Genomic DNA, 5,172 nt, shown 5'->3' with positions numbered 1-5,172 from the left:
TTTGTTCATGCGTGCTCTAGAGCAATCTGTTTGATCAAGCTTCTTCTGAACAGGCTGACTAAAAGGTCTAGTTTTAGGGAATATGAAATTTGAGATGTACTGCCGTGCAGGTGTGTCCCAGTTCACCTTTAATTGTTCTGTGTTTCTTGTCTACCTGTTGCCATCACCCAGGGCTGAGAAGTCATCTGTGCATTTTGGTGCTGTCTCAACTTCCTCCCTAGGTCCTAAAAGCTTTCAGATGACGATAATAGAGCCTTTATTTGGAGTTCCAGGTTACACTCCACGTAAATGATTGCATTCCCGTGCCCCGCCCACCCCCCCCCCCCACCAATTTTTTGTGTTGATTATTCTTTTCTGAGTTGGGCAACATTTAGGAAGGTGTTTAAAGCTGCAATTGATCCTGTGCTTTTCTTTCTATGAGCTTGTGTTCTAAGGTGGCCTGGAAGTGATGGTATTGTTTGTGACCCTCAGGTGGGGGCAGAAGAGTAAATAGTTTGGATAGGAGAGGAGTGGTTTTTTTAAATATCAAAATTCTGTAGTGGAAAGTCTGCAAATGTATGAAGTTTTGCTTCATTTGAAAATTTTATGTCCTGAATATGTTCAGTGTTTATCATTTAGGTTAGTGGTCGCAGAACTTTTCTCCTAAAAGCCAACTCTCTCTATTCTTGTTCTTCTATTGGGTTCTTAACCTGCAGGATATTGGAAATTATTTCTCCTGCAGTTCTAGCGTGGGTAGGAATGTGGGGCCAAGTGAGGAAGCGAGAGTGCCTCGCCTGTCACTATCCCCCTTTCCCTTTGTGGCCCTGAGGCAGCCTGGACTGCTCCGCCTTGCCCTAACAGTCCTGCTGTTGCCTGGTCCTGTACAGTAAATATGCACACATTTTGAATAATGATCTTAAAGTTTATACAATTTAAAAATTAATAAGTTAATCATAGAAGGTTACCCTTTAGAAGGTAAAAGAAGGAAAGCATGAGAAAATAAATACATATATAATCATTTGTCTTTATTTAGAAATGAATGATAATGCGATATCACAAATTAAAACTTCTGGAATTTCTACATATTGTAGAGAAGGAAATTTAGATGCTTTAATTATTTAATAAGAAAGAATCAAAAGAAATTAATGAAGCATTTGCTTCAAATTACAAAAAAGAATATTGAAATATATGAGGAAAGCCAAGAAGAGAGAAATATTAAATCATATATTACTGAATTTAAAAATAGAAGAATTGGCCCTAACCGGTTTGGCTCAGTGGATAGAGCGTCGGCCTGTGGACTGAAGGGTCCCAGGTTCGATTCCGGTCAAGGGCATGTACCTTGGTTGTGGGCACATCCCCAGTAGGAGGTGTGCAGGAGGCAGGTGGTCAATGTTTCTCTTTCATTGATGTTTCTAACTCTCTATCCCTCTCCCTTCCTCTCTGTAAAAACTCAGTAAAATATATTAAAAAATAAAAAAGGAGAATTGGTAGATAAGTTCATAATGTCATTCTTTAAAAAAACAAAAAAACACGCCAAAACCGGTTTGGCTCAGTGGGTAGAGCGTCGGCTTGCGGACTGAAGGGTCCCAGGTTCGATTCCGGTCAGGGGCATGTGCCTGGGTTGAGGGCACATCCCCAGTAGGAGATGTGCAGGAGCCAGCTGATCGATGTTTCTCTCTCATCGATGTTTCTAACTCTCTATCTCTCTCCCTTCCTCTCTGTAAAAAATCAATAAAATATATTTTAAAAAAAAACAAAACAAAAAAAAAATAAAATTGCCAAAGACAGAAAAAAAACTAGAAATGAACAAGGAGATACAACAAATGCATGTTACAAGAAAGTTCTACGTATAATTAGGCTACTTAATTTGCTACACAATGAAATAGATGGCTTTCTAGTAAAAAAATAATTATACGTGTGAATGAAACCACAATTATCTTAAATAAAAGACTAAAAAAATCAATATTAATGAAGTGGAAAAAAGTGTGCAGGTATTATCTCCTGATGCTTTTATGAGTGAGTTCTTTCCAACTTTCAAGAAACAGATAATCCTTATGCCATTTTTTATTGTAAAAAGAAATCACATTATTTAAAATTTGCCATATTAATCTTTTTAAGTGTAATGTTCAGTAGTGTTAAGTTTACTCACATTATTGTGAAACCAATCTCCAAAACTTTTTCATCTCGCAATACTGAAACTCTGTACCCATTGAACAACATCTCCCTTTTCCTCCTTTCCTAGCCTCTGGCAACTACTCTTCTCTTTTCTGTCTCATAGAATTTGACTTCTTTAGATATTTCATATAAGTGGAATCACACAGTATTTATCTATTTGTGACTTGCTTATTTTATTTAGATAATGTCCCAGGATTCATCTGTGTTGTAGCATGTAAAAATTTCCTTCTTAAGGCTGAATAATATTCCATTGTATCTATACAACACATTTTGTTTATCCATTCATCCCCACAGTCGACAACTGGGTTGTGTCCACTTCTGATTATTGTGAATAGTGCTGCTGTGGACATGAATGTATAAATATCTCTTGCTGTTTTAACTACTGTAGATCATAGGAAACAAGAAAAGCAACCTAATTCATTTTTGTGAGCATACCTAATAAATCATGCACACACACATACACACGCTTCACACCATTTTCAATAACATAGATGCAAAACTCCTAAATGAAGCACTAACAAATTTATTAGTAGTGTAAAAGAATAATGTATCAAAACTGCCAGCATTTATTGTGCATCCGCATTTAGAACTTGCCCCTAACCCCCAGCTAGTAAGTGGCAGACTAGGAAGGCAGCCCAGATCTGCCTGACGCCAGAGTCCCGGATGCACATGGTTTGTTGAGAAGGTATTGATGGCCCCATAAAATGCTTCCACTGATATAGTACATCACAGAACTAGGTCAAAGGAAAATAACAGACCTGAGAGTCTCTCGTAGATAGTAAAGTATTTGAAGATGAAAATTGACATTTATTCTTTTTTTTCAAGAGAGAAAGGGAGAGAGAGAGGGAGACAGAGAGACAGAGAGAGAAAGAGAAACATCAATGATGAGAATCATTGACTGGCTGCCTCCTGCACACCGCCCCCCACTGGGGATCAAGCCCACAACCCAGGCATGTGCCCCTGACCAGGATCGAACCTAGGACCCTTCAGTCCGCAGGTGGACACTCTATCCACTAAGCCAAACCAGCTAGGGCTTATTCTTTACTTTTAAAACTCTCCTATTAAGTTAGGAAAGAAAGAAGCTTCATTAACATGATAAAATATATTTTCTGAAACAACACCCAGCATAATTTTTTTTCTAGCACAGGGCCCACGCTAATCTTCTCTATATCGTTCCAATTTTAGTATATGTCCTGCCGAAGCCAGCACCCCAGCATCATTTTTAATAAAGAAGTAATATTGTCAGGAACAGACCCATCCTAACTACTGTTAATTCAGCAGTGTCCTGAAAGGATCATCTACTAGGCACTATGAGGAAGCAGGGTAGAGAATTTACTACTGGAAAGGAGACATAGCTTTTGGAGGCAAACTAAGTATCTACCTAGAAATCTGAAGATAATCATGAAAAACAGACCTTACTGCCCTGGCCGATGTGCCTCAGTGGTTGAGTGTCAACCCATGAACCAGGAGGTCATGGTTTGATTCCTGGTTAGGGCTCATGCCTAGGTTGCTGGCTTGATCCCCAGTGGGGGGCAGCTGATGAATGATTCTCTCTCATCATTGATGTTTCTATTCCTCTCTCTTTCTGAAATCAATAAAAATATATTTAAAAAAATAAGCATTTCCCTGAATACCAGTGAAGTTAGAAATATTTTTTTAAAAATTGGGGGAAATTTTATTACCAGATAGCCCTTATTATAAACCTATAAGTTAAAATACTATCATACTGGTGGAGGGCTAGACTGAGTATGTGCAAACTTCATTGCTGAAGGAGATAAAACTTAAAGAGATTAAGTGGTGGAAGCCCACAGAACTATAAATGAGTTGTCTCAGACCTCCAAACCACATTCTTAACCACAATGCAATACTGCCCTCCTAAAACATACAGAGATACATGCATTAGTAAAAACTGTGAGAAATGAGCACACCAAAATGTTAATATTAGTTATCTGTAGGTGATGGAATTATGGCATGGTCTTTTTTTCCCCTCTATACTTCGTGTGAATTTTCCAAATATTCTACAGAGAACACTTTTATAATTGGACAGAAAGGACAACTCTCCTATTTTCAGAAACCAAAGCCCCATTGCCCCTTCAGTGTGGGAGTCCAGCCAAGACCTTGGTCTTGGACAGCATCAGTGAAAGGGCCTTGGGAATGCTCCTGGGCTCAGCGGCGAGGCCTGTCATATATGGAAACCTTCCATGGGGATGACCTCACCACTGGAATTTATGCAACATAAACCCTGCCTGAGAGCCAGTAGAGATCGCGCACAAAAACCTGGAGGGTGAAGCGCCGAGAAAGAACTGACCTAATGAGAGAGCTGTGGCCTTACGACCTGAAGAGGTCCAGTGTACCCACCGGGCGTAGCCAGTCTCTGTGACCAGTTCCTGGGGAAGGATTACTTTTCCCTACCTCAACCTCCTCCAGATAAAGAGCTCCCACCATGCCCAGGGTTATTTCTTTATCCTGGGCCTGAGTGAGAACATGAGATGTTACTGTTGTTGGACACACGGTAATGGGTTATTGGTGATGAAAGAAGTAGAAACATCTCCTGGACTGAAAAAAGAAGAGACCATTCTTAGCTATTCCCGTCATTCTTTTTAATTAGCTTCCTCACCCCTGGTAACCTTGTTTTTTTGTTGTGTTTTTTTTTTTTTTCATTAACCTCACCCACCCGAGGATATTTTTGCATTGATGTTGAGAGAAAGAGAGAGAGAGAGAGAGAGAGAGAGAGAGAGAGAGAGAGAGAGAGACATATTGGTTGCCTCCCACGTGCACCCCACCAGGGCCGGGATCAAACCTGTAACTGAGGTACATGCACTTCCTTGGAACTGAACCGAGGACCCTTCAGTCTGTGAGCCGATGCTCTATCCACTGAGCCAAACCAGGTAGGGCCTCACTCCATCTTTTAAAAAGCCAACAGGATTGCCCTAGCCAGTTTGGCTCAGTGGATAGTGCGTCAGCCTGCGAACTGAAAGGTCCCAGGTTCGATTCCTGTCAAGGGCACATGCCCGGGTT

At 40.3% G+C, this 5,172-nt stretch overlaps 1 non-coding gene across 1 annotated transcript; it reads right to left on the bottom strand.

Moving 5' to 3' along the window:
• Window positions 1–3,252: 3,252 nt before the first annotated feature.
• On the bottom strand, window positions 3,253–3,363 carry LOC132214021 (U6 spliceosomal RNA). The gene has a single exon (XR_009448126.1). It is a non-coding gene; the product is annotated as a U6 spliceosomal RNA (small nuclear RNA).
• Window positions 3,364–5,172: the final 1,809 nt, after the last annotated feature.

Source organism: Myotis daubentonii, chromosome 12 (assembly GCF_963259705.1).
Source record: "Myotis daubentonii chromosome 12, mMyoDau2.1, whole genome shotgun sequence".
In the NCBI taxonomy this organism is placed as follows: Eukaryota; Metazoa; Chordata; class Mammalia; order Chiroptera; family Vespertilionidae; genus Myotis; species Myotis daubentonii.
The sequence above is the reverse complement of the archived record's forward strand: the minus strand, read 5'-3'. Positions and strand labels throughout refer to the sequence as shown.